The 12,270-nt window shown below is 37.5% G+C and overlaps 1 long non-coding RNA gene across 1 annotated transcript in view; it reads right to left on the bottom strand.

Moving 5' to 3' along the window:
• Nucleotides 1–6,175: 6,175 nt before the first annotated feature.
• LOC118496368 overlaps nucleotides 6,176–12,270 on the bottom strand; it is a 16,437-nt gene continuing 10,342 nt past the window's right edge. The window contains exon 3 of the long non-coding RNA XR_004898933.1: nucleotides 6,176–6,325. This is a non-coding gene — a long non-coding RNA (uncharacterized LOC118496368). The remainder of the gene's footprint in view (nucleotides 6,326–12,270) is intronic.

Genomic DNA, 12,270 nt, shown 5'->3' on the forward strand with positions numbered 1-12,270 from the left:
TTCATGATTATTCATATTATAATATAATCTATAGCTGAACTCCTGCTTATTGCTAATTTGGTGATGTTAAGAGAGAAGATGTGGGAGGGCTTGAGCAAAATGCATTTCTCTTTAACTTAAATCTCAGATGAGGCCTTCAAAAAAGAAATGATTGTTGCTTCTCGTAGGTTAATTTAACACTGCACAAAAAATAAATAATCCAAATAAAAATGGGACCAAAAGTGTTGTGTTCATGTTTTTGTCATTTGGTTGTGAAAACCTGTTCACACACAAAATACCTTCAGTTTGAGAAAAAACGGCTGTCATCTCATCTCTCCTGTCAGTAGACGTGACTGAAACACAAACATTCAACATATCTTGAGAAATGCAATATCATTAAACATACATAATTAAACATAAATATGGTTTTATTAATATATGAATTCAGGGAAAACATTGCCATATGTGTTGTTGACATTGAACGTTATATTATGGTGTAGATCCCTTCCCACATTAGAATTTGTAAACTGAGGTGAGCTGATGAGATCGTCGTGCTTCCTGCTCCCCTCTGAGTTTCAGCTGATTGAGAACAGACAAAATAATCAGGAACCACAACTCACCAACTCTTGAACTGGTATAAGGGGTTCAGAGATACTGTTATCTTAGAGCTGATGTAGCAAAGACCGGGGGGCTGTTTCACAAAAGCAGAATTTATAAATCCAGACTAACCGATAAAGCGACGCTTGACCTAGTCTAATCTCTGCAGCCTGGCTTGGTGCGATTCACGAAGGCCAAGCCAGGCTGAGGAGGAGCAACTAGGGGCTGAGGAGGAGCGACTAGAGGATGAGGAGGAGCGACTAGGGGCTGAGGAGGAGCGACTAGGGGATGAGGAGGAGTGACTTGGGGCTGAGGAGGAGCGACTAGGGGCTGAGGATGAGCGACTAGGTAGAACCAGGCTGAGGAGGAGCGACTAGGGGCTGAGGAGGAACGACTAGGGGATGAGGAGGAACGACTAGGGGATGAGGAGGAGCGACTAGGGGATGAGGAGGAGTGACTAGGGGCTGAGGAGGAGCGACTAGGGGCTGAGGATTAGCGACTAGCTAGAGCCAGGCTGAGGAGGAGCGACTAGGGGAACTACACACTACACTACGTATTAAATTTAAATAATAATATAAAATTATTATTAATAAATAACCATCTTTTCAAAATAACAGTTACAATGTGCAATTTTAAGGTCATTAGACTATTAAAAAAAAAAAGTGCTTTTTTCTGGCACTGCTTCCATTATCCTCCGTGATACGCTCTCTTCCACTTCACCTGACAACTCTTCTCCATCCAGGCACGAGAGGTGATGGATAGTTCCAGTCACTTCCTCATGTATTCACTTTGTTGAAACAAAAGAAGAAAGCTTCACTGATGTAAAGAACAGGAAGAGATACATATAGAAATGCTCTCTGCCTGCCATATGCCAATGCTCTGGTAAGTCCACTCACCCCGTCTCTGCCCGGGCATGCCCCAGCTGCCACACATTTGTTGACAAACTCCGACATGCACGCAACGGTGAAATGGCGATTTATCCCTTTAAATGTGAATAAACGACAGTTACACTCACAGCCAGCAAATGCTCGTTCCATTGTGATTGGTGGTATCTTGACAACTCACCGTTACCTTATTTCCTTCCAGGAAAATGCGGGTTTTTTTTGTGATTGTTGCGGGCAAAAATCCTTGATTATGCGGCACGTTTTCTTAAAAAATCTGATGGAATATGCGGGATATTTATGCAATTTTATGCGATGAAATTGCGGGAACTTGCAAAAACTGCGGTTTCATCATGGCTTCATTGCAGGGTGTGCAGCTTTTCGATGATGTTCTCGTCGTGTAATTATGTCACTTCATAACGTTCCCATGGCAATAGGGGGAAATGGCTGCTCTTGTGTGAAGTAAAGGCAACATTTTTCAAATTTCTGCTAAGATATATGTGACTTTTTTGCAACGAAAATGCGGGGATTATGAAATCATGCAAGCCCCACATATTTTGCGCGGAAAATCGGCAATTTATGCGGTGAAAGTGCGGCGTATTTGAAAAAGTGCATCCCCCGCATAAATATGTGGACATTGGCTGATTATGCATTGAATAATGCGATCGCATAATCACATTTTTCTGGAGGGACTGGACTGTACATTACAGCCACTCAAACAGGGCCGAGTAGCACGGTGGATTTTTTTTTAAGACTTCGTTAAAGCGGTATGCGGGTGTTGTTAAGGCGCCCGCTTAAATAGCAAAGTGCTACGGGAAACCCTGCGGCTGCTGTGAAACAACGAGAGAAAGCGTGGCAGACGATCGCAGACCGACTGAATGCGTAAGCAACTTAAAAATATACATTATCTGACCACTGCCCTGAAACCGTCATAATCATACCATTCAAGGGTTAGGGTACTAATCATTTGCACAAATTAACCGTTGTACTCTTTGCCTTAAAAGTAAGCAATGATAATGTTACTCAGGAAATATACAATGAAGATCAATTTTCTATGCTAGAACATGATGTATAAATACATTGTTTCTCCCTCTCTCTCATGGGCTAAAATATAAATTTCCTAAGTCATATTAACTTCCACTGCTCTTTATGATACATTTCTTACTTAGGTAATATCCCTAATGCAATATTGCTGGTAACAGAAAATGTTTACAGTTTGGAATCAGTACTTTGTCCACTATAACTATCTGCATGAACCTTGTTGAATTGACTAACCTTCTTTTGAATCAATGATAACATTGATCAGACTTTGGAAAGCAGTGTGTTTGAATGCAAAATGGAGAAAGGGACTATACACACACACACACACACACACACACACACACACACACACACACACACACACACATACACATGAAACAGTGGTAAAGACTTGTTTCCTACGGTTTGTAAAGTGCTAGAGGACGAACCTCTGACAATGAAGAACATGGGGGGGGAAACGGCGAGTGACACATTCACTACTTTCCATGTCGAGAAGAAAATGGCGTTTGGAGTACAATAAGTACCACAGAGCAAATATTACTGTAATGGTTGACTCTAAGTCCACTTTTATGGTTTCAACAGGCATTAGGATGTTTGGCATACAAATGTTACTAAATTGGGTTAATTAGGGTTTTTGTACCTTATGTGGTTCCTCATGACCACACAAACTTAACTGCTAGATTATTGATAAAGAAAGTAAATTATTCCTAAACAGCAATATTGTTAACATTGAACAATGTTCAGTAAACAGACCAAGGCTATTTTGTTGTGTGCTTTAGAACTTAGGAAAAGTTCCTTGTGGATCTATTTTTTTACATTTATGTAATTTCACCTTCCACATTTGACAACACACATACCACATTTGACTCAGACTTTTGAAAGTTTGTCTAATAGATGGAGTTCTTTTTCAGATGAAAACGATGCATTCTCTACTAATGTATGGCTTGGCCTAGTTAAGAAATGTACGCGCGATGTAGGTTATAATGACTTTTGATATTATGACATGCTTACACTCCACACTTGGTTATTTTAATGTTTCAGTACATTACACATCTCTTACTCAAATGATGCACTGGTCTGATGATTCAGGTCCAGGCTTTTTAGCAGATTTTGTTTGGTCTTGGGATTTGTGTTTGCTGAGTCATTACACTAATCAAGAAAATGATTTCCTCCATTTTTATGGTAAATATGGTTCAGTATCAGGCACTACCGGACACTGAGTCCTCCAACTTGTTTCGTCTTTCTGGGAATGATAACATGGCTGACGACACTGCTTCTGATACTGTGTGGAACTGATTAACATTGTTTTATTCTTTTACTTAGACGTGATGTTTGCTATTATTAAAAAAGGGTTTTATTATGTACCTTTTTAAAAAAAAAAAAAAACACTTAAGCAATAGGTAGAAAGGTAGAGAGGTAGTAACGGTAGAAAGGTAGAGAGGTAGTAACGGTAGAAAGGTAGAGAGGTAGTAACGGTAGAAAGGTAGAGAGGTAGAAAGGTAGTAACGGTAGAAAGGTAGAAAGGTAGAAAGGTAGTAACGGTAGAAAGGTAGAGAGGTAGAAAGGTAGTAACGGTAGAAAGGTAGAAAGGTAGAAAGGTAGTAACGGTAGAAAGGTAGTAACGGTAGAAAGGTAGAGAGGTAGTAACGGTAGAAAGGTAGAAAGGTAGAAAGGTAGTAACGGTAGAAAGGTAGTAACGGTAGAAAGGTAGAAAGGTAGAAAGGTAGAGAGGTAGTAACGGTAGAAAGGTAGAGAGGTAGTAACGGTAGAAAGGTAGAAAGGTAGAAAGGTAGAGAGGTAGAAAGGTAGAGAGGTAGAGAGGTAGTAACAGTAGAAATGTAGAGAGGTAGAGAGGTAGTAACGGTAGAAAGGTAGAGAGGTAGTAACGGTAGAAAGGTAGAGAGGTAGAGAGGTAGTAACGGTAGAAATGTAGAGAGGTAGAGAGGTAGTAACGGTAGAAATGTAGAGAGGTAGAGAGGTAGAAAGGTAGAAAGGTAGAAAGGTAGAGAGGTAGAAAGGTAGAGAGGTAGAGAGGTAGTAACAGTAGAAATGTAGAGAGGTAGAGAGGTAGTAACGGTAGAAAGGTAGAGAGGTAGTAACGGTAGAAAGGTAGAGAGGTAGTAATGGTAGAAAGGTAGAGAGGTAGTAACGGTAGAAATGTAGAGAGGTAGAGAGGTAGTAACGGTAGAAATGTAGAGAGGTAGAGAGGTAGTAACGGTAGAAATGTAGAGAGGTAGAGAGGTAGTAATGGTAGAAAGGTAGAGAGGTAGTAACGGTAGAAAGGTAGAGAGTGTAGTGGAAGTTTTTCTTGTTAGCAGCAGGAGTGCGTATCAAAAACACCAGATGAAACCAATAAGGACAATTTGAGGATTAAACTAAAGTTTGGTCTTTGAGTATTTATTTACATTTGCAAATACAGAGAAAACAGTTTCACAAGTACTCATGGCACATCTGAAAGGGTCTTCTGACCCAGCTAGAAAACCATACATCTATATAGTAAAAACTCACTTAAACCACCCCCCTCCAGGATAAGTTTAGCAGCTACGCAGATGAAAAAACACCACAAACAGTCACAATGACTTTACAACCTTTCCCCTCTGTTCCTGCTCCCTACTTAGCCTAAACACCTGTTACAGCAGGAGACAGAAGGAGACACAGTTCAAAATGTTATGGCCCTTCTTCACCCTTATCTAAAAAAGGAGAGACGAGTTCTGAAAACAGAAAATAGCTTTCACAAATAATAGCTTCACCTAGGCTCAAGGTTTTATGATGCCAGTTGCTTCTTCCTTGGAGTCTCTAAGTCTATAACACAACTAAGAATATATGAGAATCTTGCAGAATATTAAACTTATCATGTTAAAATAAAATTTTCCCACTACAATTCCCCCTTTTGATTACCTGTTACAGAAATAATCACATAACCTAACTTTATCTGTTAAGATTTCAAACATATTATAGGAATTAATCACCAAAACAAAGTTTACTTTTAAGGATTCAAACTTATATATTATACCTCTCTATTGTTTAAATGTTTTTTTCTAAAAAGGTACAAAATAATACCCTTTTTTAATAATAGCAAGCATCACGTCTAAGTAAAAGAATAAAACAATGTTAATCAGTTTCACACAGTATCAGAAGCAGTGTCGTCAGCCATGTTATCATTCCCAGAAAGACGAAACAAGTTAGAGGACTCAGTGTCCGGTAATACCTGATACTCAACCATATTTACCATAAAAATGGAGGAAATAATTTTCTTTATTAGTGGAACGACTCAGCAGATACAGATCCGAAGACCAAACAAAATCTGCTAAAAAGCCTGGACCTGAATCATCAGACCAGTGCATCATTTTAGTAAGAGATGTGTAATGTATTGAAACATTAAAATAACCAAGTGTGGAGTGTAAGCATGTCGTGAAAAAACATAACAAAGTCATTATATCCTACATCACGCATAACTTTCTTAACTAGACCAAGCCATACATTAGTAGAGAATGCATCGTTTTCATCTGAAAAAGAACTCCATCTATTTAGACAAACTTTCAAAAGTCTTAGTCAAATGTGGTATGTGTGTTGTCAAATGTGGAAGGTGAAATTACATAAATGTAAAAAATACATCCACAAGGAACTTTTCCTAAGTTCTAAAGCACACAACAAAATAGCCTTGGTCTGTATACTGAACATTGTTCAATGTTAACAATATCGCTGTTTAGGAATAATTTACTTTCTTTATCAATAATCTATCAGTTAAGTTTGTGTGGTCATGAGGAACCACATAAGGTACAAAAACCCTAATTAACCCAATTTAGTAGCATTTGTATGCCAAACATCTTGTTTCCAAGAGGAACACACAGGTCCTCTTTGTGTCTTAAATCCATAGTCTTCTATAAATGGAACATAGCATACATACACCTCTGCTCCTCCTATCTCCGCTTTGTCGTGTCCGCACCACACATAATCGCATGGTTGAAGCATAAGAGTAGTCGTCGTGTTAACCATTACCGTACCATTTGCTCTGTGGTACCTGTTGTACCCTGAACGCTATCTACTCCTAGAAATGGGAGGTGTTGAACGCGTCACTCGTCGTTTTCCCCCCATGTTCTTCCTGTTGTCAGAGGTTCGTCCTCTAGCACTTGACAAACCGTAGGAAACAAGTCTTTACCACTGTTTCATGTGTGTGTGTGTGTGTGTGTGTGTGTGTGTGTGTGTGTGTGTGTGTGTGTGTAGTCCTTTTCTCCATTTTGCATTCAAACACACTGCTTTCCAAAGTCTGATCAATGTCATCATTGATTTAAAAAAAAATGTTGTTACATTAGGGTTAGTCAATTCAACAAGGTTCATACAGATAGTTACAGTGGACAAAGTACTGATTCCAAACTGTAAACATTTTCTGTTACCAGCAATATTTCATTAATGATATTACCTAAGTAAGAAAGGTATCATGAAGATATGTACTTAAGGTATTAAAGAGCAACAATATAGAAAAGTCCTCACATTTTGAAACTTGGAAACGATCAAAGCAGTTTTCTGTCAATCAACTAATTAATTTAAGCAACTAATCATTTCAGCTGGACTTGTAGGCCTATATATTTGTCGGGCAGTTTGATGACAATAAAACATTATATTTCATACACATATGTTTTGTGTACAAAAATCCTAATTCTTCCTAACCCAAATATGTCAGATCACAATAGCATCTGTAAGCATTTGACTAAACTCTGCTACTGACTCTTTTGTCTTTTGAAGAAATTAGTCATTCCTGCAAATGACATAATTTGTCTTTGAAATCAAAAAATCACGTTTATCACCTATATGATATAATAAATATTTTATTTAGCCCCCACTGGGGAAATTCCCTAGTTACAGTAGCTCAAAATTTCAATCACAAAAATATATATAGTCTTTGTCAGCTTTATTTTTGAATCTTCTAATCAACAGCATTTTAGATTTTTTGCACTTCACTTTTGTATGTTCACAATTTTCATCAGCTTTTGGCATTTTGGAAAAAAGCATATTTTCTCCATTAATAAAAAACTATAATTTAAATATCCCTCAGATAAAAGCAAGAAGTAGGTCAAATATAATTAACTTCTGAGTGAAAGTAACTGTTAAATTTAACTCCTATACAGTCCATCAATAGGAAACACATTATCCTAATTCAAAAGTACATTTAGCTCTCTGGTACCAGCAGGAACTGACCTGGAGGGCAACCTCTTGTTTGTTTTTTTTCTAAACATTTTCCTAAAATGCATTTGAGTCAATTCAAGTTTTTTATGTTTGTGTGCTGAAAGCTCAGAGACAGAAGGTCTTGTAGCAGACTCCTCCTCGCTGGAAACGCCAGCTTGTAACCTGAAACAGTCTCTCATAGACTGTCACACAGTGGACTTCTCTATCTCTCTAAAGCTCTTGTTTCCTCTAAGCTTTTCCTGACTGAATTGTATTCCCTTTTATATACAAAAGTAAATTAGTATATTATATATTATTATTTTTTACTGTTCATAAGATTTATCTTTAACTTATATTATATCTTATTTTTCATGTAAGTTTTATCTTTAACTTCCATCCTGTATTATTTTGCATCATCAAAAATACAACATTTAAATGATTAAACGTTTTTCTTAACTTCATGACTCATGAGGTACATCATTTAAGCATTCACATCAACATTAAACATTTTCATTTAGATCTTAGTCTTAATCATAATCTCTCTGTTAAAGTTGTTGATACATGGTTTTAATCATCATGATTTCAAACCATCTCAGCACTAAACCTCAAAAAACTTCTACAGGTCACCAGGAAAGATGTAGCAACTGAAAAAAGACTAGAAAAATACAAATTAAGGTATTTCCCTTTTCAAACCTGGTTTCTAGGAAGTCTTTGAATGGAATTTTTATGCCTGTATTTACCCAAAAATAGTTTACTGATGTTTAGGTCAGATATTACCTAAGCCAAAGTTATTTTTATCAACTTTTCATCAATCTAATTCAAATTCGAACAGTGAAATGTACTTTAAACATTTCCTGACACACCAATCTGAATACTTATCTTAAAAGTAAAAATAAGTACTTCTAATTATCTCCTCCTAATAGTGTGGTGTTTTCAGAATGTGAGTCTGTGTGCTACTTAACTTCTCAATGCGTCAGATGTGTCAGGTCAGGACGGTCTCTTGCTCCCCCCCTCCTTCTCTCAGTCCATCCTGCTGCTGGTGGGGGGGGGGGTGAGATGGACCCGACTGACACACACGAGGCACTGTGTGGCACAAAACAGAACTCCAAAAAGCATTATTTGTTCTTTTATCAATATTATCACTTGGAAAAACTTCTACTCATTTTAGTCATTATCAATAATTATAAAACAGCATTTCTTTCCCTCATTCTGGTTTAACTCTATAAAATCCATACAAATATGCTGAAAAGGAAAGCTGGTTTTGAAACTGTTCTCTTTTACGCCTTAGATTACCTTAAGGGTTGTGTTTTTTGCAAATAGTGCAAGTCTATCAAAACAAAACTAAATTTTCTTTAGAGCAGTTTTAAAATAAAAAAATTATGTGAACACTTTATTTATTATTGCTACTATACCCCTCCTATTTGAGTCATGAAAAACTCATGACTCAATAAGCAGCATATATAAATAATCTGTTTAATGGTTTAGCCATTAACACTGTCCTGTAATAAGTAATTTTTTTCAGAGAAAAATCACCAAAGTAAAGTGTTTTCAACGTCATCATCAACTAATTTAGTTTAGACAATTTTGTGATATAGCAACTCAAAAACTCATTTAGAGTACGATATTAAATGAACTGCTTTTAGGATGAAATCTCATTTCAACCTGTATCTATTTAATATAACCTTTAAACTAAGACAAATTTGATAAAAGATATTGTTTATTTCATTTTTATCTTTAGTTTGCAACCCAAAGTAAAACTATTTACTATCTGGTAGTTCTAAAAATCTTTATGAATCAAAGTTTTTAGGCCTATAGAGCAAACATAAGTACTTCTAATTTGACATCTATTTATCCAATTGGTTACCTGTTATGGAAAACATATCACATTCTATAATTTATGACAAAACTTGTCTTCAAAATAATTTCTTTAAACCAAAATTCCTCATGCACAACTCATATTTTGTTTTAGCTTGTGTCTTATCTCTGGGTGTGTGTGTGAGTGGGAAGCTCCTCCTCCAGCTGTCCTCTCTCAAAGAAAGAAGGATTTCTCCAGGGTACATGTAAACTCTATGGCATCATTAATTAAAGACTCAATGTACCCCTGACAGAGGTGTGTCAAGGTGTACAGCTTACCATCAACCAGAACTATAAAACGATATTTTGCTGTCCTTTCCACTGGAACACTGAAAAAACAAAAACGTTAGACAAAACAGAGAAATAAAACATTTAACATTCCCTGGAATGTTGTTTTTAGTTTGGGAAACTTTGGGTGCTCGAGCATAGACCACTGCATTTACTGCTTGAAGGTCCGGAACGAAAACAAGACTTCAACATTTATAATAAGATGATTCTCCTTATTTATCTTTACTGAGAAAATAAGTATACGTATGTTACAGGAGAATCTAAACATGGAACAATAACTCCATCTGTCATTAAGGAGTTAAAAAAAAAACGGTCGGATTTCTGTCGATTGCTTCCTGTTTTAGCGTGCACTGATGTTTCTGGGGCCTGTAGTCCGAACGCAGCTTAATGACTACAGGTTGACAATTTTTATCAATCCACATCACATTTGTGTTTGTCCAGAGATGACGCTGTACCTGAGACAAAAAAGTGGTGAAACATCAGTAGATAAAATGTCTTTTTGTTTTTTACCGTGCAAATATGTGTATTTTGTACGGGTTTTCTATAATCTCCTCGTTGATGGAGAAAAAGAAAACACTATTTATCAGCAGTGTCAGTCCAGTCAGTCAATTTTACAAGTAGTCACAAGGTGTCCTGAGTCTGTCTCCTCTTCTGTTGGAGACAAAGAAACATGAATGTGAGCTTTTGAGTTAGAAATTCTGAAAAACTTATTTAGTTTATCAGTCAAGGTAACAGCCACTGCACATGTGTGTATATGCCAGTAGACAAAAGAAAACTCAAGCTCATCCTTCGAATGTTCAAAAACTTTTCAACATAATCTTCGTCAGAGTCAAGGGTGACAAAAGAAATGCAATGTAATATTTGTGACTCCTTAAGCTCAGCTACAGGTGTCACAATGTGTTTTACCGTAGTCAGGAGATTAAAAGACTGACATGGTACATGTCCCATTAATTTGTAAACAAATGCGTATTTTTAGGCTGTAACAAAAATATGTCAGCCAAAGAGTGATTTTTATCAAGACGCACAACCTTCAGGGTAGGAACATCTCCAATTTCAAATATCCACATCAAATCTCTGTCCAATAAATTTACAGGACACACAGGTGAAAGGAAAAAGAAAATTAGCACTTTCCATTCTCGTCTAATTCAGGATCCTAAGGATCTGAATATACACAAATCATAAGAATGGTGAACTTTTCTGAGATAACCATTCCGCTAATCATTTCTATAAGGGGAGGCAAAAAAAAAAAACTAGTTTACCAGAGAGCTTCTGATTTGAAAAAATAAGATTTTAGCAAAACCCAAATTGTTGCTCCTGGATCAACTAATAATTAAATGTCCTTCCCTTGTATAATTACCACCATAGGCAATTTGTATACACATCAGATAAAATACATTGAATGAGTTGGCATATCTTTGTCTGTTCAATGCGCTGTATTGCGTCTAATATGATTTGCCTATCGTATGGGGGAGGTGTAGGTGTTTGTGGCGTGCAAGAAAGCATGTCTTCGTTTGCAGCATGTGTATGTACATGTGTGTCTGTTTTACCGTCCTCAGTCGTTGTGAACGTGGTTTCCATCCTCTCAGCACTTCCACCATCCCATCCCCCGCCACCTCTCAGACTGCATACCATTGGGGGTCGTTGTATCTCCCTTCCGGACGAATCCCTCCTGGGATGATGACAGTTATACGACCAATGTCCCTTTTCTCTGCAGTTGAAACATGTGTCTTTATTCGCTGCCGGAGTGTTCTTATGATATTGTCCTTTTCCTCTTCTTCTTCCTCTGATTCCGCTTCCCCCACGACCTCTGAAACCACCTGTGCCTCTGCTTCTCCCAGCCATCTCTGTCATGGTTTTCAGCAGTCTCAGCTGGGCCTCATCATTTTTCCTTTGTCTTTTCCTCTCAGCTTTTTCAGCTGTCTGTTCATTAACAACCTCAATGAGAAGCTCAGTGAGGCGTGCACCTGAGTCTTTGTAGGTGGGCAAATGGCTGGTGGCAGTTCTTATGTTAGTGTCTGTTCAGGGTCTGTATCCAGCCCCTATCTCTTCTCCTGTCATGGGTACTTCGAACACGGGCATGTGTAATCCCCCTCTTCGTCTTCCTTGTTGTGGAGGTCCTGAGGCAGACGATTGTCCAGCATTCTTGCATTCTTTCCTTTCTCGGCAGCGGGTGGTATGGTTGTGGCGGAAGGCTGTCGAGGTGGAATTCCATGGCACTAGAACTCAAAGAGGAGATTTGCATCAGTATTTTTTCTCTTTTCTATGTTTCATCAGTGTCCAACAGAGTTAATTGTTCTGCAATTGTTTTCTCTCTCTGCTATCAGCTTCTTTCATCCATACATTAAAACATTTCTTGTTATCCTCAATTTGTTTTAAAACCTCTGTTTTAATTGTTTTTTTTTCCCTTTTGCTTTTTCTTCTCTTCTTCTAAATCTAGTTTTTAGCATTCTTAACTTTGTTTGTACTT

This window comes from Sander lucioperca, chromosome 12, assembly GCF_008315115.2.
Source record: "Sander lucioperca isolate FBNREF2018 chromosome 12, SLUC_FBN_1.2, whole genome shotgun sequence".
Classification (NCBI taxonomy): domain Eukaryota; kingdom Metazoa; phylum Chordata; class Actinopteri; order Perciformes; family Percidae; genus Sander; species Sander lucioperca.